The sequence below is a fragment of the Bos taurus genome, chromosome 13 (genome assembly GCF_002263795.3).
Source record: "Bos taurus isolate L1 Dominette 01449 registration number 42190680 breed Hereford chromosome 13, ARS-UCD2.0, whole genome shotgun sequence".
Classification (NCBI taxonomy): Eukaryota; Metazoa; Chordata; class Mammalia; order Artiodactyla; family Bovidae; genus Bos; species Bos taurus.
Window position 1 is genome coordinate 71,895,776 of NC_037340.1, and position 20,213 is coordinate 71,915,988.

Below are 20,213 nucleotides of genomic sequence, written 5' to 3' on the forward strand. Positions count from 1 at the left end.
CTGAGACATATTCTTCCATCTCCTCACTTGGCTGCCTTGTGAATAAACCCTGTCTCTGCTGCAAGCCTCCGCATCTAAGTGTTTTGGTCTGCTTCGTGTTGGGCAGGGTAGGCTTCCCAGAGGAGTGGGCATTGTTGCTGAGCCTCAAAAGGTGAGTGAGAACCACACCCAGGGAGACTGGGGAAAAGGCACTGCAGCGGGATGAGACCAAAGGAACCAAGACACAGTGAGCAGAAAATCAAGAGGCCTGAATGCGTGGAGCAGCAATGTCTGCCAGGGTTTACTGAGCAGGAACTAAAGGCCAGAGGTGGTGCTCAGGTCTTCCCATACCTTAGCTCCCCTGATCTCACAACACCCCCATGAGGCAGGTACTGTTAATATCTTATTGTATAGATGAGCACTTAGGTGCAGATGCGTGCATGCGGTAACTTACCTGAGTCACAGAGTTAGAAAGCAGCAAAGCCTGGATGCTAATCAGGGTTCGAGGGCTGGCTCCAGAGTCTGTGCTTTAACCCACCCATGGACACTGCCATGATCACTAATGCTGACACAGCACTTTTTACACACTCTTTTGGACTCATCCATTTTCGTCATGGCGGCTGTTCCAGTTTTACAGATAAAGGAACAGGGCTAAAGGCCTTGTCACTTGTCAAGATCGCAGAGTAAGTGGAGAGACCCAGACTGGAATCTTGTCCTCCAGCCCTCGACCAAGGATGCCGCAGCAAGGAGTCTGCAAAGCAGTCTCTCCTCTGCTTGCTCTGCACCTGAGGTGAGGCGTCTATATTTAGATCATTACAAGGAGCTGCTGAGACAATGTCCTCGGGCTATGAATTCAGCCTTACACAGAGGCACTACGGCTCCAGGAGAAGGCCAGGAATAAGCGAGCAGGAGAAGATCCTTGATTCCAAACAGAAATCGAGTTGATCAAACACAACCTGAGCACAAACAGAAGCTACAGGAGAAAAACCGGATTTATCGCAAACCCTGTGTACTCAGAAGCTGTTCCCAGAACCTAGGTCCCACTGTCAGGAAATTGTCATTTCATGCATTCACTTATTTTTCCTGTGTACTTTGCAAGGCTCCACGTTTCACTGAGTCCTTATCACCTTAGTCCAATTCCACAGTCTGTTGGGTTGGAAAGTGCTCAAATCCATTCAGACAATTTCAGGGGCCAAGTTGTATACAGGAGAACTGCTTGTCAGCAGGGCAAAGACATGATCCCACCCCTCAGCTGGGCTCACTGAGACCTCTTTCTGATAGGGCGTCTGCTAGGCTCCCAGGGCAGGGGTGGCCACTGCTCATCAAAATGCAAGCTCCCCTTCTGTGATATAAGAGTTCTCCCTGAGGCCTTCAGCCCAGCAGGAACTATAATTCCCAGCTACCTTTGCTGCTACGTGAAGTCATGTGACCGGTTCTCCCCAATTGCGTATGAGCAAAAGTGATCTGTGTCTCTCTTAGGCAAGGAGGTTAAGAAGCAGGTGTGCTTTCTCCCTCTTCCCTTCTTCTGCCTAGATGCAGATGCTGGGGAATGATGGACCTACACGACAGAAGGAACTTGAGTATCCAAATGGTGAAAACACTCATATGAGGGTACTGAAATGATGGAGGTTATTTGTTACAGCTGCAAGAGTAACCTGAACCAATATATCTCTCTTCCTAACCCCTGGCACCTTCATGGGTCTCTCCCCATGGAGAGAGGGTTGGAGTCCCACTTGCTCCCTGAGAAGAACTGTAATCTTCGGTTTCTCTCTGTTGTGAGCTGGTCTGACCCCCATAGCTGGGTTTCTGTCTTAATTTCCTGAAAAAGAACAATATATTCCCCTCAAGATGGGGCTGACTCTGATCCCAATCCATCTGGGACTGACTGCTCAGACTTGGTCAACATCTCATCAACCCAGCTTTGGACTGAGATCTGTTTTAGATGGACAATGACCTCAAACGTCAGAGGTGATGCCCTCCGACTCCTCCCCATCTCCAGTTCATGGGACCACTGCCCAGCAAACTTGCTACCAGATTCTGTCCCTGGAATCCTTTGGAATCTGCCCTTCAAATGGGTCCCTTTGATATTGGCACTGGCTGGGTTTGAGCCCAAAATCTCTAGCCTTATTGGTGGGTTGATACCAGACACCTGGGGGAAGAATGGTATAAGAAAAGGACAGTAGAGACTCAGATGAACCTCAAGCCGAACGCACATTTTTCAGGATCAAGTTGATACTCCTCTGTTAGTTCATGAGGCCCTCCACGAGCTACCCTTGTGTATTTCTCATTCCTCCCCATCTGCTCCCTCCCAAACTTCCTCCTCCCAGGGATCTAGCCCACTTTTGCTACCCCAAGGGTGTGGTGCTACTTAGCATCCTTCAGCCACACACATGCTATTCCCTGCCTTCTGACTTAAAACAGGAGTTCAGAGCCCAGCAGGGGATCACTGCTGTTTTTTGCCTATTCAGCATCCATCCCTCTTTTAGAAAGATAAACCCATTGTGGGGAAACATCCTTGAGGTTTAATTAGAGCTGACACTACCACCGTCTCCAACAGCAAGGTGAGCATGAAGTCATGTGGGGCTAATCCAGGAAACTCAGTACTTAACACCAGGCGAGATCAGGCTTCTATATAAGCTGCATGGGAGACATAAGGAGAGCTCAGGGCCTTTGGTGGTCACCTTGTCCCCATGCTATTTGAGAATGGAGCCAAGAAGTAAACCTCAGAAGTAGGGTGAGAGGTGAAACCCTAGGTCATTGCTTGAGCCCCTTGATGTAGACAAGGTTGATACCTTGCCCAGATCCCCGCTACCAGACTGCACCCATCTGTAAGAACTGACTGTAACTGAGGATTGCTAACAGCTCACAGTTGAAATTTTCAGAGAATTACCTTTAGCCAAAGAAAGTCACTTTGTCCAGAAAGTCCCAGGAGGTTATGTGCTCCATTTCAGAGACAGCACACAGTCAATGACAGACTAATACGAAAGTACCAAAGGCCAAGCTTCTTGCCTTAGAGTGAGACAGCTCTGTGATGTGATCTCCACTCCAGAGCTCCTTGTGGGGTGAGACAGCTCTGTGATGTGATCTCCACTCCAGAGCTCCTTGTGGGGTGAGACAGCTCTGTGATGTGATCTCCACTCCAGAGCTCCTTGTGGGGTGAGACAGCTCTGTGATGTGATCTCCACTCCAGAGCTCCTTGTGGGCTGAGACGGCTCTGTAATGTGATCTCCACTCCAGAGCTCCTTGTGGGCTGAGACGGCTCTGTAATGTGATCTCCACTCCAGAGCTCCTTGTGGGGTGAGACAGCTCTGTAATGTGATCTCCACTCCAGAGCTCCTTGTGGGCTGAGACAGCTCTGTAATGTGATCTCCACTCCAGAGCTCCTTGTGGGCTGAGACGGCTCTGTAATGTTATCTCCACTCCAGAGCTCCTTGTGGGGTGAGACGGCTCTGTAATGTGATCTCCACTCCAGAGCTCCTTGTGGGGTGAGACGGCTCTGTAATGTGACCTCCACTCCAGAGCTCCTTGTGGGCTGAGACGGCTCTGTAATGTGATCTCCACTCCAGAGCTCCTTGTGGGCTGAGACAGCTCTGTAATGTGATCTCCACTCCAGAGCTCCTTGTGGGGTGAGACAGCTCTGTGATGTGATCTCCACTCCAGAGCTCCTTGTGGGCTGAGACGGCTCTGTAATGTGATCTCCACTCCAGAGCTCCTTGTGGGCTGAGACGGCTCTGTAATGTGATCTCCACTCCAGAGCTCCTTGTGGGCTGAGACGGCTCTGTAATGTGATCTCCACTCCAGAGCTCCTTGTGGGGTGAGACGGCTCTGTAATGTGATCTCCACTCCAGAGCTCCTTGTGGGGTGAGACGGCTCTGTAATGTGATCTCCACTCCAGAGCTCCTTGTGGGCTGAGACGGCTCTGTAATGTTATCTCCACTCCAGAGCTCCTTGTGGGCTGAGACGGCTCTGTAATGTTATCTCCACTCCAGAGCTCCTTGTGGGGTGAGACAGCTCTGTAATGTTATCTCCACTCCAGAGCTCCTTGTGGGGTGAGACAGCTCTGTAATGTTATCTCCACTCCAGAGCTCCTTGTGGGGTGAGACAGCTCTGTAATGTTATCTACACTCCAGAGCTCCTTGTGGGGTCAGGCTGAAGCTAGATTCCAGCTGAAACAGCAGGCTTCGCTGGCTGTTTCTTTCACTCTATCCTACTTACAGATTCATTCCCTTGCAACTCTTCCTGAGAGCATTTTCTCAATAATTCATTGCACAAGAATCCCCATTGCAAGCTCTGTCTCTAAGGTATCCAATCTAAGACCCCTAGATCAAGCCATGCCTGAAGCTAGAATCAGGCACTTCATAGCCCCAAGAACCCACAGATTCACTTTTTTACTTAAGCCGGTTGGAACTGGGTTTCTGACAGCTGTATTTGACCTTAGAGTGCTCCTAATTTAATGAAAAATGAAGTCCTGTGGCATTCCTCATTCTCAGTTTCACCATCATCAACCAAGAGTGAGGTAAGCCTGTAGCCTGCTAGCTCCCCTGGAGACCCATGTGTCTAGCCCACGCAGGAGACACCCCCACACCCAACACCCCTGTGCTACAAACAGAAACTGTCTCACCTCCCCACATGTCTTGGGAACTTTATTCAGTGTTTGATTCTAAAAAGGGTTGCCAGATCGGGCCAGATTTCAACTGCAATAAAAAGGACCAACTGCTTAGTCTTTCTTCGGTCTGTGCTGAATACAAATAATGCTTGTATTTGTAATAAATGTTTAAAGAAAAACTGCTTCAGTTCCCGGCTTTAGAGAGTCGCAGGTCTCTCAAGGATTCCTGCATCTGACTGTTACAATGCAGAGACTGCTGGCTCTTCGGATCTGTCCTGAAACCCTCCAAGATGCTGGCACTGTACAGTATTAGAGAATTACGGTGTGTTGCTGCATGGCCACAAAAAGAAAGATTAGACACAAAGCAGGGTTTAATAAATAAACTTGAAGGTTGCTGAGCAGAACAAGAGCCCACTCTTCATTCCTATGGCCAAAGCCTTGAAAAGTCTCAAATGAATTACACACACCCTAAACTCCAAACCCACCAGCCCCAGGCATTTTCAGTCCTTATCTCTTTGAGATGGGCTGTTGCAAGTGATGTAGGTTTTAACTCATGTTGTGGATTTCAGTTGACATGAAGTGTAGCTGAGACTTCTCATTCAATCAGTGTATGTGTAGTAAAGCTAAAATTTAGGGAGTTTCCCGGTGGTCCAGTAGTCAGGACTTCAAACTTCCATTGCAGGGGGCATAGGTTCAATCCCTGGTCAGGGATCTAGGGTCCTGCAAGCCACATGGTATGGCAAAAAAAAAAAAAAAAGCTATGGTTTAGTGAGACATTTCTCCCATTCCTATAAAATAGTTAAATCACTATTATCATCCCCATTTTATAAAAGAGAAAACTTGAGCACAGAGAAGTCAGACAACCTACCTAAGGCCACACTGCCAGGAAGTGGCAGAGCTGAGATCTGAACAGAGACCTGTCTGAATCCAAAAGCTTATGTTCATGGAGCTATACTGCCTCATGTGTCAAAGAATATAAAGTGGATTTAGCCTTTATTTGCTTTAAAAGTTTGATAACTTTGTATGGACACCGTGAATAAAGCTGATTATTGTAGCAAAGACTTCCTTCTAAGATGAACTTTTAAAAAGTCACAGAGGCCAGTAGACTCCAGAGCCGGAATCTGCTTCACCCTGTGGCTGGCAGCATGCTTGCTTGGAATCCCCTATGTCCTACAGGCTTGGAAATGCAGGGATCAGAGCCAAGCATCATGACCTCAGACAGGGATGCAGGGCCTACAATTTCTGCCACCCCTGTGACATTCCTCTCTAAATCCCCACTTCATTTGCAAAATGGGGGTCTTAATACCTTCCTGGTAGTCCATTCTGAGAATTAAATAGCATCCTAACACACAAAATCTTAGCACAGGGTCTGGTATATAAAAGCTGTTCACACATGTTTGTTTCTGAATCTGAATGGGTCCAACACACTCCGTTTGGAGATGAAGACACAGAGGCCCAGAGAGGGGCAGGGATTTGCCAAGATCGCATAACAAGTCTGGCTAGAAGTTCTGCTATCTCTAAGCCTAAGGCTTCTTCCCCTTCATCTTATGTCCTCCACTGAATCTCTCTCCTCTGGGCCACGCTACAGGCCATATGGATGCCTCTCTGGGAGGGTGGTACATGCACAGACCTCCTGCTGCTGTCTTACAGATGAGGAAGACAAGCTGGCACAAGGGAACAGAGGGCAGGAGACCACCATTAGCAAGAATCTCTCTGTCTTCTTTCTTCTGGGTAGGGGCTCTGACTACCTGCTGTCAAGGACTAGCTTTACATGCCCCATTCAACCTGAGCTGAGGGCAGGTACCTGGATGAGGCAAGGGAGACAGGAGCAAGATGTACCCCATTGGGTGGTACAGGGAGAGAGTGGCAAGCTGGCATCTCCTGGAGGCAGGGGCCACTCAGCAGACACTGAACAGGCCACTTCACCCCCAAAACCCCCTATATCCTATGAGATACACAGCCCCTGGTTTACACATTACTTTCATCATTTTTTCAAACCAGCTTGTCCATGGATCTAAGCCCAAAGGGAGTCCCAACCCTCAACCCCTATTCCATGGGGTGCTGCTCGACTGGGGTTCATGATATCCACACCTTCCCGCTCCATCTCCACCGCCCTCTCCTCCACCCTCCCGGCTCAGACCTAATCCCATTCCTGATTAAACTTTCCCTTCCATTTATAATAGTGCATAGGGATGTGAGTTTTGGAGCCCGTATAAATATGTGCTTTAGAATTAAACTGGTTCAGCGATTCTTGAAAATGATTTCGCAGAAATTAAGCCCAGACAATTTGTTTGGCTGGAGCAGAGCATCTGAAACACTGCGTGATGGAAAGGCGGTGAACGTTGCCCGGAGCCCACCAGCTCCGTGAGCATCCGTCCGGTCCTCCTCGGCCTCGAGGCTCCGCGGGAACATGCTGCCCCCTGGCCGCGCTCGGGGTTAGTGCTGCCGGGAACTTGGGATTTCACACACCATCCAGGAAACAAAACGTCCCAGACTCTTGAGCACCTACTATGTCCCAGCCCCGCCCTTCACGTCCCTTCACTCTGAGCCGACTCTGGAGCGCCAACAGGTGGAAGTAAATCTGTGAATAAGGAAAAGAGGTGGGATTGATTTTTTGTGTGTCTGAGAAAGCAGGCTCTGGCCACAAGAGATTAATGAGGAATGCAGTACAGCACAGAGAAATCTGAAAAACATGACCCTAAGCAAAAGCAGCCAGACACAAAAGCTCATGTAGGTGTGATCCACTTTATATGAAATGTCCAGAACAGGCAAATCCCTGGAGACAGAAAGCAGATTAGTGGTTGTCAGGGCTGGGGGGAAGGGAGGGAATAAGAAATGACTACGAATGGGGTTTCCCTTTGGGATGAGAAAATGTTTTGGAACCAAATAGTGGTGATAGTTATACCACACTGTGAATGAACATAATGCCACAGAATTATAGCCCTGAAAATGGTTTAAAAGAAGGACTTTCTGGCAGTCCAGTGGCTAAGACTCTGCACTTCCATTGCAGAGGGTGTGGGTTCCTTCCCTGGTGGGGAAACTAATGGCATGGGGAGACACATGGCACGGGGCATGGCCAAAAACATTAAGATAAATAAACGGAAAAAGCAGCACAGACATGCATATCCCACCATGTGAAAAGCTGACAGCTGGGGAGAAGCTGCTGTGCAACACAGGGAGCCTGACCAGTGATCTGCGATGACCTAGACGGGCGGGATGGCAGGAGGGGAGGGAGGCTCAAGAGGGAAGTGATATATGTATGATTATGGCTGGTGTGCATTGTACCACAGGAATCGTCACCCCCACTGTAAAGCAATTTTCCTCCGATTAAAAAATAAAGGAAAAAATAAATGGTTTAAATGATACACTTTGTGTTACGTGTATTTTACCACAAGAAATAGATCACCATGTCTGTGTCTCCACTGTTGCCCTGCAAATAGGTGCATCAGTACCGTCTTTCTAGATCCCATACGTCTGTGTTAATATACAACATTTGTCTTTCTCTTTCTGATTTACTTCACTGTGTGTAATAGGCTCTAGGTCCGTCCACTGCATTAGGTCTGACTCAAATGCATTCTTTTTTATAGCTGAGTAATAATCCATTGTATACACGCACCACAATTTTGGTATCCATTCATCTGTTGACGGACATCTAGGTTGCTTCCATGTCATAGCTATTGTGGACACAGCGGGGGAGGAAAGAGTGGGACAGATTGAGAGAATAGCATGGAAACATATACATCACCATAAGTACAATAGTGAGAATTTGCTGTGTGACACAGGGAGCTCAACCCCGTGCTCTGTGGCAACCTAGAGGGGTGGGATGGGTTGGGAGGCGGGAGGGAGCTCAGGAGGGAGGGGACATATGTATACCTGTGGCTGATTCATGTCGATGTGAGGCAGAGGCCAATACAATATTGTAAAGCAATTGTCCTCCAATTAAAAAAAAGAAATAGATCACAAAGGAACTTCAGCTCTCATATCATGCCCTGAGTCCCCGCCCATGCCCCACCTTGAAGTTCTCCTGGACATTTCCGAGCAGCCCCAGAGGGTGTTTTTTGCTGCCCAGCGGTGTCTGCCAATTCTCTCTTCCAGCACCAGGCTGACCGCAATTGAGCCATCTGCACCTGCCCAGGGGACCCTCAAGCTCCACCCGCCTCTGTGGCACCTCTGATGTCAGGAGCGAGCTGGCGTCTGCACAGAGGGCATCAGCTCCTCTCCTTGTAGGAAATATCGGCACAAAATCTGCAGACTCCAGGCACCTTAGCCTGAAGGCCTTCCTGGTGGACCTTGTACAACGACTTTTCCAGAAAGCTTAGGAATGGCCCACAGGTGGGCTGGGGTCCTGCTCAGTGACAAACACTGCGCTGGACTCAGAAGCTCCTCTCTGGTTTGGTCCCCCATCTCCAGGCCAGATTTGAGGATCTGAAGCACATCTCCCCGGGGACTCCTAGAAGGCTTGTGAAGATAGGACCCTGGCAGCCTCCCCCACCCCATCTTCTGGAATCCTAGGAGCTGGCTCCATGTGTTCAGCTCAAGTCTATCATTTAATCCTCATGCCTATATGAAGCATGGGCTTCCCTGGTGGCTCAGACAGTAAAGAATCTGCCTGCAACGTGGGAGACCTGGGTTCGAGCCCTGGGTTGGGAAGATCCCCCTGGAGAAGGAAATGGCTACCCACTCCAGTATTCTTGCCTGGAAAATCCCCATGGACAGAGGAGCCTGGCGGGCTACAGTCCATACAGCCTCAAAGAGTCGGAGACGACTGAGCGTCTAAGCACAGCACACAGCACATGTGAAGCACAGATTACTCTTTCCATTTCACTGCTGGTGAAAGTGAAAGTGAAGTTGCTCAGCTGTGTCCGCCCTTTGCGACCCCATGGACTGTAGCTCGCCAGGCTCCTCCGTCCATGGGATTTTCCAGGCAAGAGTACTGGAGTGGCCCAGAGATCGAACCCGGGTCTCCCACATTATAGGCAGACGCTTTACCATTTGAGCCACTAGGGTGAAACTGAGGCTCAAAAAAAAAAAGAGCAGTGCTGGTCCTGTCCAACTCGTGGACCCTGGCTGCCTCTAGGGGCTGGGCTCCCACAGCACAGCAGGGGTCAGAGTCGGAGAACCCCAAGAGAAACATCGGGGTCCTCTCCCAGACCCTGAGAGCTCTGAGAGGGCAGGCGGTGGCAAATTCGTCCTTAGGGCCAAAGCCAAATGCAGAACCTCTGAGACGCAGTGAGCGTTGGCTCAAATTAACTGAGTCCTGGCCCTACTGAAGCTGAGATGACAGAACTGGCCTGGAAAATGACAACTGACCTGAATACACACTCCGAGCTTGAGATAAATGCTGGAGGTTGGGCATCTTACCTGCTTCATTTCTCCTTCTTTTTATTAGGCTTTGATATTGTAACACACACACACGCACACACACACATTCTCTAAGCCTTCCAGATGCTCGTTAAAGAAAACTCGTTCACCTCAACAGTCCCCTATGTGCTCCTCACCCACCCCCGACCTGGAACAAACTGTTCTAAAAGGGTCTAGAGAATTGCTCACAATCCTGGGATCCTGCCTCAAACTATTACAATTATTTTTCGCCCACACTTACTGAATGACAGAATCAGGTTTCAGGAAGGTCTTGCCAGGTAGGGGTGGTGGGCCAAACCTAACGATGGAATTCAGAAAGGAAAACTACGAATCCCACACTCAGTTCAAACACTGTTCGTGGATCAAAGGAAGAGGTGTGACATTAAAGTGGATTCACAGTGTGACTTGAACGTGTTTAATTTTATGCTGGGCCAGAAGAACACAAGTTTAGTACGAGGACAAGGGAGTTGAGAGGGCTGGTCTCCCACAGGTTGTGCACAGCCAGTGGAGGTCCTGTGAATAGAGCTCTCCACCCCCTTCTAAGAGAGGCAAACTGGAAGCTTTCTAGATGGATCAGTCCCTTACTCTCTGCTCAAATGACTCTGGATTTCCTTTTATCCACACTCAACTTCTGGCATTATGGCATTGTGAAATGAAAATATCTCCTGCCATATCAATAAACAAGAAATGTCACAGCCATCAGCGATTTCTGGCCTCCAAATGTGAACGAGAGCTCCCAGAATTGGGATCAGTGCACACTGCCACCTCCAGTGGTGATCGCTGAGGAGCTGGGGGAGTGCAGGAAGCAAGGCGAACAAGGAAATAGGTGATGCACACGAAAGGAATGGATTCAGTGAGCCCAGAGGCTTGCATCTTCCCAAACACAGAACGCTAAATTCCTAACTTGATACCTGATCCTTGACGTTCAGACTGCCTGCTTCCTTTGTTGCAAACTTCTATACAGCCTGACTTCCCCTCCTGCCTCCTTGGCGCAGTTTTCTCAGAGCTACTGAGATGCTGTCTCTCAGGCTCAGAGTCCTAAAAGTTCCCACCGAATAGAACAACTCTCTACTTTCAGGTTGCGGCTATATGTTTTAGTCCACAGCATCTTCAGACTCCCAACAGAGAAGCAGCAGAAGGATCCTGGCCTAGGCTGCCTCCTCGCCTGCCACACCCGCGTAACCAATTCCATGCGCTCTAACTTCCTGAGCGCGTCTACTGCCCTCCTTCTTCCAGCCCAGTTCTATCTTACCTCAACATGTCCAGTAGCCTCCTACCCGGTTCTTTGCCCTGCCTCATTGTCCCTTCTTCATACTGTTCTTCACATCCTTGTCCCACGGCCCTGAAGGTCACCTCTGGCCCTAACCCAGTGCAGCATATAATCCAAACTATCCAGTGTAACCCTCTCCTGCCAGCCCTCCCAACCTCCTATCTCCCTCTCTGCCTCACCGTGTTCTAATCTCAGGCTGAAGAATCCATCTTTCTTCTTCGGCTCTGAAGGTGCCATTGTCTTTGACAGAAACACCACTGATCTCCTGTTTCCCAGCTGTAGAACTCCAACTCACCCTTCTAGTCCGGGGCTCGGCCATCCCTTTCTCTGGGAAACATGAGCAGAGTGGTCCCTCTGTCTTCCAGGCTCTTGGAGCTCCTGTGTTACCCCTGTCATACTACCCCGGACCTATGATATGTCTGTCTCCTCTTCTGGACTGTGAGATCCTTGGGGACAGGCTCTTGGTCCTATCCATCTCATATCCCCCTGAGCCCGCACTGAGGCTCGTGCACTGAATTCATCAGCATGTCCTTAGAATGAAGAGATGCATGGATGGAAGCATGGTGGACACATGGATACATGGGAAGGTGCATGATGCATGAATAGATGATTAATTACTATGTCTGTGATCAGCTTTAGCATGGCTTCAGACCACCTCTGTCCACCTTCTGCTTAATGAACACAAGCTCTAGAACGGACATGAGTTGAGGGTATGAATTTGCCATTCCCTTGGTTGGTCTCTGTCCCCTTGGGACTTTCAATGTGTAGGCATCTCTCTGCATGGATGAGGATTCCAGAGTTGGAAGAAGCATGTTTCTTCATCCAAGGCCCTTGTACCAGTAACCTCTTCTAGCCCTGGAGGAAGAGCATCTGGCTGGATTCACCCAGAGGTATTACAATGGTCCACACTGAGAGACCTTCCTAAGAGGTTGTAGCAGGTTGGGTTCCCTAGGAAGCAGACTCTGAGACAGAGTAGCAAATGCCCCAGATTACTCCCCAGGAAGGCAGCAGGACTGGACAGAGAAGCTGGAGGCAATAAAAGCCTCAACTGACTTCCAAGATGGTCCTTCAGAGTAGTCCTAAGTTAGGATTCCATTCACACTTGTCGATACAGGCTGCCCTGGGCAGAGGACATGACCTACAGGGAGGTGACTGTCTTCAGCCGATGCAGTTCGGCAGAGGACCAACAGCCCAGGTTGGCAGCCTGCAGCACCCACAGCGGCCAGGGCATAAGCCCTTCAGTCCTGAGCAAGGATCTTGAGAGCGTAGAGCATCCCCAACCATCCACATGGCTTTTTTCATGTTCTGAGAAGCCCTGTTAACAGCACGTCTACTCATTTCTCAGGGTCTTCACCATGGTGTTGAATCTCCTGTCCCAGGGGAATGCTCCCAACTCAAAAACCTCGGTGGTCCAGCTCTGCGTTTCTCTTCCTTGACCTAGTGCTCTCAGAACCCAGTTCCACATGCACTTACCGGGCTCCCTGGGGCACATTTGTACTAGTCTTGCAGTGTCTTTGGGGGCATATAGATCTTCCGTGACTTTTGATGGGGTTATATACAGATAAACTCTTGAAAATGCATTTAATATATGTAACCTACCGAGCATTCTAGCTTAGCCTAGCCCTCTTTACACAGGCTCAGAACACTAACATTAGCCTGTGTGCTCAATTCCTCAGTCGTGTCTGACTCTTTGTGGCTCTGTAGACGGTGGTCTGCCAGGCTTTTCTTCCCAGGCAAGAATACTGGAATGGGTTGCCATTCCCTTTTCCAGGGGATCTTCCTGACTCAAGGATCAAACCCATATCTCTTGCCTCTCCTGAATTGGCAGGCGGATTCTTTACCATTTGTTCCACCTGGGAAGCCCTACATTAGCCCTACATTAGCTAGGCAAAATCATCTAACACAAGGCTATTTTACGATAGAGTAATGCACTGAATATTGTACTGAAAGAGAAGATCAGAATGGTTGACAGGGAACCGTGACCACTGCAGCTGCCCAGCATTAGGAGAGAGGATCAGACCACATCACTAGGGATAGGAAGGATCAAAATTCAGATTTTCAAAGGACAGTTTCTACTGAGTTTGTATCACTTTTACACCACTGTAAAGTCAAAACAAAAAAAAATAGTCTGATGGTAAGCTGGGGACTGTCTGCGTTCTGTTTCCTCCATCCTCAGGCACAGCCCATCTCCACTGTGTTGAGACTTAATCCCAGTTGTGGCCCCTGGCCATGAGGGGAGGCAGATGCTGAGAGAAGCACAAAGGCCATGTAGGAAGGAGGGTTCTGCTTCATCTTTAGACAGGATATGGGCAGGGGGGCAATGCCAGTAGTCGCTTTTGCAGACTTGGATAGTTTCAGGGAATTTGAGAATTCAAAAGTGTAGGGTGCATCAACTCAAATGTTCCTGTCCCATGTATCACGGTACCTGTCTTGCCCAGTCAGGGACTCAGATGGGACCAAGATGAAAGTCTATCTTCTGCTGCTCTCATGACGAGGGCCTGGGCCTTGGCTTTCTCTACCTGCAGGTTTAGGAGATGGGAGTTCCTCTCCTTGTTACCAAGAAAGGCCTCTGGTTTTCACGTTTTCCTTTTATTTGCTTATTAATCACTCAAAGTTATTCCTTATCTGTTTCCAATGTGACCACTGAGCTTAGCAGCAGTTGTCTAACTTCCCTGAGATGTTGGATGCCCTTTGCCCCCATTTCTCAAATTTCTGATACTTTGCATCACCTGGTGCTTTCCCTTCTTTGAAATACCATCCTGGCTCCCCACTGGGGGGATTTTCACTCTATCACTGCTACCTCACGTCAGAGACTCTCTGAGCCCCACCTACTACAATCCTCACTGGCAGCTGGACAGCAGGTGATTCAACTTCAAGATCGCATCTTTACACTTGCTTTCCAGGCCACTCCTTGTACTAAATGCCCCAGTTGAGGTGTCTCAAGGAGTGGACTCTGAGGTGGAGATGAGGGCACAGGCTCTAATTTTCATGCTCTGCCTCCAGAGCTATATATATGTATTATATATATATAATATAGAGCTATTTCATGCTCTGCCTCCAGAGCTAATATATATGACCTTGACTAATCTAGGTAGATTTGTCAAGGTCATATATATTAGCTACTGTCAAATATTTCTACATGTAGCTCAAATCCACTAAAAACTTATTTTTCTTTATGTAAAGAATACATCATGAGAAACTCTGGGCTGGAGGAAGCAAGCTGGAATCAAGATTGCTGGGAGAAATAGCAATAACCCCAGATATGCAGATGACACCACCCTTGTGGCAGAAAGTGAAGAAGAACTAAAGAGCCTCTTGATGAAAGTGAAAGAGTAGAGTGAAAAAGTTGGCTTAAAACTCAACATTCAGAAAACTTAGATCATGGCACCCAGTCCCATCACTTCATAGCAAATAGATGGGGAAACAGTGGAAACAGTGGCTGACTTTATTTTTCTGGGCTCTAAAATCACTGCAGATGGTGATTGCAGCCATGAAATTAAAAGCTGCTTACTCCTTGGAAGGAAAGTTATGACCAACCTAGACAGCATACTCAAAAGCAGAGACATTACTTTGTCAACAAAGGTGCGTCTAGTCAAGGCTATGGTTTTTCCAGTGGTCATGTATGGATGGGAGAGTTGGACTATAAAGAAAGCTGAGTGCCAAAGAATTGATGCTTTTGAACTGTGGTGTTGGAGAAGACTCTTGAGAGTCCCTTGGACTGCAAGGAGATCCAACCAGTCCATCCTAAAGGAGATCGGTCCTTGGTGTTCACTGGAAGGACTGATGTTGAAGCTGAAACTCCAATACTTTGGCCACCTGATGCGAAGAGCTGACTCATTTGAAAAGACCCTGATGCTGGGAAAGATTGAGGGCAGGAGGAGAAGGGGATGACAGAGGATGAGATGATTGGATGGCATCACCGGCTCAATGGACATGGGTTTGGGTGGACTCTGGGAGTTGGTGATGGACAGGGAGGCCTGGCATGCTGTGGTTCATGGGGTCACAAAGAGTTGGACATGACTGAGTGACTGAACTGAACTGAACTGAAAGATAAAAGGGGTATTTTGTATCAGTGGATGGCTCTCCTCCAAGTGGTGATTTAAGGATCCAGGCTCTTTTTCTCCTATGGATAGAAATCTGTATCATGTAGCTTCCAAACATCATGCTCCCCTGCAAGGCATAAATGGAAGGAGCATGGAGGACACAGATGGGAGGTTTTGATGGGCCTTGCCTGGAAGTGGTACCCATCACTCCATTCACATTCCATCATCTAGAATAAGTTGTGTGGTCACACTGACTGCAAGAGAGCTTGGGAAACATGCTCTAGTGATGTTCCCAGAAAGAAAAGGGAACCAGCTGGGCCAACAGCCAGCCACTGTCTGTAAAATTCAAGAAGCTGAAACTTTCCACTCTGATATGTAACTAGAGTAACATTAGGAATCTCACTCTGATCTGAATTCAGTCAAAGACGCTAAAGGCATGTAAAGTGATATGAAGTCATTCTAAAATTCTTGGTTTTAAATGCCAACTTCCCTCTTTGCAGTCCAGACCTTCTGGATCCCCTATCCTTCTCTAAGCTTCCCACTAAAGCCTCCCCTACTACACCCATCACAAACTCAGGAGCATCACCTACAAATAGCACATGTAAGATTTAGCACAACAGCCCAGGAGGAAGACATGATGAAATTCTGACTCATGACCCAAGCAGCATCTTTAATCTCTAAGACAAAACCACAATAGCTTATTTCTTTACTTCTTCAGTCTCTTACAAGCGCTGTGACAGTTTCTTACAATTTTTTTAAGATGCAAACACTCCAAGGATCAGCAGTGGACAACTTAATGAGAAACACAATTGTTGCTGTTAGAAGTAAAGAGCTGATCGTGGTGAAATGTGAAGAAATTATTGCATTTATCTGGGGCTTGTCAGTTTAAGTACAGGAAGTTAATGTTGGGGAAACACAAATGGTCTTTGAACCAAGAGAATAATGCTGCTGCTTCTTCCTGCTACTTTTTGTAACTGTTATTATATTAAATGCATAGGAGTTCAAATGTCCCTAAGATAACACATTGAGGATACCTTCTGGGAATAAGGCATACTACTTGCATTTTGAGATGCCAGTTATGAGCCTACGTATTTAAATCCTTTTCCTCTGATCTAACAATGAAAATGAACAAAGAAATCTAGAAATTTGACGAAGAGGAAGAATCTATCTCCACGTCAGAAAACAATGATGGTGTTCTCAACAGTGGGCTTCCCAGGTGGTGCTAGTGGTAAAGGATCCACCTGCCAATGCAGGAGACGTAAGAGACACAGGTTTGATCTCTGGGTCAGGAAGATCCCCTGAAGGAGGAAATGGCAACCCTCTCCAGTATTCTTGCCTGGAAAATCCTATGCTCAGAGGAGTCTGGTGGGCTACCGTCCACGGGGCTGCAGATTTGGACATGACTGAGCACAACACAGCAGAACAGCAGCACCAGATCAAAGAAAACACTGGTCCACTCACGGTGCAAGATCCCATAAGGGATGTAGGGACAGGAACAAGTGCACAAGAAGCGCAGAGAACAGGTATTGTTAAAGCCCTGGCTGTCTCATCTCAGCACTTATCTCTCTGCATGCCAGCCTGACTGACTTCCAACACCAGCACCAGCAGTGTTCAGTCTGAGGACGCTCTGTGACCACCAGAGCCAGCTCTGTCCACATAAGGTGGACCAGAAGGATCAAGTCCGGTCGAAGCAGGGTGTACAAATCCCTCAGCTGCCTCACCTCGCGGGCAGGATAACTCTGAGGCGCATGCTCTCCGCTGGTTCCCAGAGTTCCCTGGTGGGAATGAGCTCAGGTGACTGGAGGTAACCAGCTTGGTTTTGTACTTTGTACCGCTGCCTTTCCTTCCCTAGCTCACTCCTTCACTCTCCACATCAGGTATGTCCTGAAATTACCTTTCAAGTAAATTACTTGCCCTTAAATTTTTATCTCAGAATCTACGGAAACCCACACAGGGCAGGAAGTTAACCCTAGACTTGCTGGTGTGGGTTGGGGGATCAAATCTAGTGGGATTATTGCCACAGTGGGGTCCTAGAGCGGTCAGCAGAGTCCATGAGGGATGAGGCCTGTTGTCTTAGCTAATGTCAAACTCACATGAACACAGGAGAGGATCCACTGTGGGGACATTGTTGGGAGGCGGTACCACTTTAAATGCCTCCACCACCCCATCATACACACACATACACACAAGCTGGACTCTGCTATCTCTCTCTTTGGGGAACATTTGAGCAGAGATGCTTACAATATCCGACAGAACCCATCTCAGTCTTTGACAAACATGAATCTCTTAAAGAATAAGAAAATAAAGAAAAATCACCTACCATAAGAAAACAACAGCCCAATTCTGCGGATGTTTTTCCTACATCTACAGTTGAAAAACCTTTAGGAAATCTCTCCTCAATAAACGCAATAAGATCCAAGAACACATGGCAGGATGTTAACACTAGGGGAATCCAGATGAAGGGGATGTGGAAACTCTGTAATATCTTTGCACCTTTTCTGTCAACCTAAAGTAAGACATAAAAACAAGACAAGACTAAACAAAACAAGCATGGCATCTATGAATGAAAAACTCAGAAATCAGAAAATATTTTCAGTGGTAAAACAAACATGATGATTAACATCTAAATATAGTGGAGGCCAAACAATGGGTTTATATACCGCCAAAATCCAGATTAGTCATTTGGAAGATCAGTGTGAGTGAGTGACTGCCTCAAACTGAGAGGAAAGGGAGGAAAAGATGAATATGATGAGATAAGAGAGGAGAAATGGAGAATGAATCCTGAAGGCAGTAAGCTCCCATTTGGAATTCTAGAAGAAGCAAACAGGACAGATGGAGAAGCAATAATGAAGGAAATAACAGAAGGAAAATTCCCTCAAATGTAAGCAATGGACCAGCTCCCGAGGATGGCAAGTGAGTAAGTGCTGGCAGGAAAACCTGCAGTGAGTGGTGCCATGGACAGGCGCCCAAGCCCAGCCCCCAGACCACGCCTGAGGCCCTTGGCATCTGCCCAGGAGGACATGGCAGAGAAGAAATGCAAACAGCACTGACTTGTCTGCAGATGCCACACAACAATCCAAGCTCTGGGAAAGCCCAAGATTCTTGGCATTGTTCCTGGTGACCTGAGCATTTGCATAATTCCAGGACATCTGAGGAGCACAGAGAGGAATCCTAGCGAGCAGGTCTGCATAGCTCTGGGAAATGAATGAAGCAAGACTCTGGAGAGTCCCTTGGACTTCAAGAAGATCCAACCAGTCCATTCTAAAGGAGATCAGTCCTGGGTGTTCTTTGAAGGAGTGATGCTAAAGCTGAAACTCCAGTACTTTGGCCACCTTATGCGAAGAGTTGACTCATTGAAAAAGACTCTGATGCTGGGAGGGATTGGGGGCAGAAGGAGGAGGGGACGACAGAGGAGGAGATGGCTGGATGGCATCACCGACTCAATGGACGTGAGTCTGAGTGAACTCCGGGAGTTGGTGATGGACAGGGAGACCTGGCTTGCTGCGATTCATGGGGTCGCAAAGAGTCAGACACGACTGAGTGACTGAACTGAACTGAACTGAAGGCAGCCTTGGAGGGGATTTTTCTTAAGGGTAGGGATGGGGGTTAGAATTAGGTCCCAATACTATGTTTTCGCATACCCTCCCAGTTTCTTTGCCTTCCAATGCCTGCCCCCACCCCTGCCACCCCATCACTCTCCTTATTCAGGCTGGAAAGCTTGAATGACTTCACACTCATCTTGTTATCCCTTAAGTTTACTTGGTCTCCAGTTGATGAATTTTTATGATTGGCATCTTCGGGTGTGTGTGTGTCCTTTCCTCTCCATCCTCACAGCCTCAACCCAAGCCCAAGCTCTTGTGTTTAACAATATCCCATCCACATGGTCTTCATGCTTCCAGACTAAGATACTCAATAGTTCAACACTTGGGCCAAACCAGTAGGGAGTGGTGGGTACTATAATAAACTGGAGAGTAAGTGCTCTGTCTAAAGGAAACAGTCACCTCTAACCCCTTGTTTCTCATGGGAACATGGATTCAGAGAGGCTAGATCTTCCAATTTTTAAAGAAAAACCAGGATTTCAGACTTTTTTGGTGCTAGGTCCTGGTTTTTAAAAGCTGGCAATTAATTTAATTTTAAACACTCAGACTTTTAAAGTCATGTTAGTCTGTGATGTAGATGTAACACTTAGTCCTCAAAAATATTCTTGAAAGTTAAATGTGGTACTGATGTTTACAGAAAGGCAGACCGACCTTCTACCTGAAAATACTGCATTAAGGAACCTTGTCTAATCTTCATACAACGTAGTGGATATTGTCATTTGTGGTTAGAGATGAGGAAACTGAGATCCCAGAGTAAAAGACTCTTGCCTAAAGTCACACAGCCAGTATCAGGGCTGTAAGTTAGGTCCAGTTCTCCCCAGCTACACTGTGCCACTCAGGAAAGTGGGGCTTCTGAGCTCTGGTCCCGACTCTGTCCCCATCAAACTGTGGGTTCTTGGAAAAGCCATTCTCAGACATGTTCTTGCCTCATAAACCCACCCTGAGCCTTTTCCAAGTTCCCTGTTTGGTTTCCCTTCATCTTTCACCACTAGCCCAACCTCTTCCCTTCCCCTGAACTCTGAACGAGCTTCCATTTGGTCTCCCTGCCTCCAGCACCTCTGCTTTCATTAGTGTCTCTAGGGTCCTGCCAGACATTGTGCCCTAGAAGTCTTACAAGACTTTCAAGAGAGGTAAAGGTCATACTCCAAGGCCTAATACTCAAGTTTCCTTCCTAAGCCATGACTGCCCCAAGGTTTCTGCAGCCAAGTGCAAGCTCTCACCCATCCCTAAAAGCACTGTTTTCACACCTCTTCACCTTTAACTGGGCTGTTCTCTCACCTACATACTTTTGCTTTGGAGAACTCCTACTCACCTTTAAAGACCTGGCTTAAATGATCCACTGAGAACATCCCCAA

At 47.8% G+C, this 20,213-nt stretch overlaps 1 long non-coding RNA gene across 1 annotated transcript; it reads right to left on the reverse strand.

The window, feature by feature from the left end:
* Positions 1 to 4,938: 4,938 nt before the first annotated feature.
* LOC132346970 (uncharacterized) lies at positions 4,939 to 18,011 on the reverse strand. Its single transcript, XR_009497009.1, has 2 exons — positions 17,580 to 18,011; positions 4,939 to 5,305 (listed from the first exon to the last, which is right to left on the reverse strand). It is a non-coding gene; the product is annotated as an uncharacterized lncRNA (long non-coding RNA).
* Between the last annotated feature and the right edge of the window lie 2,202 nt (positions 18,012 to 20,213).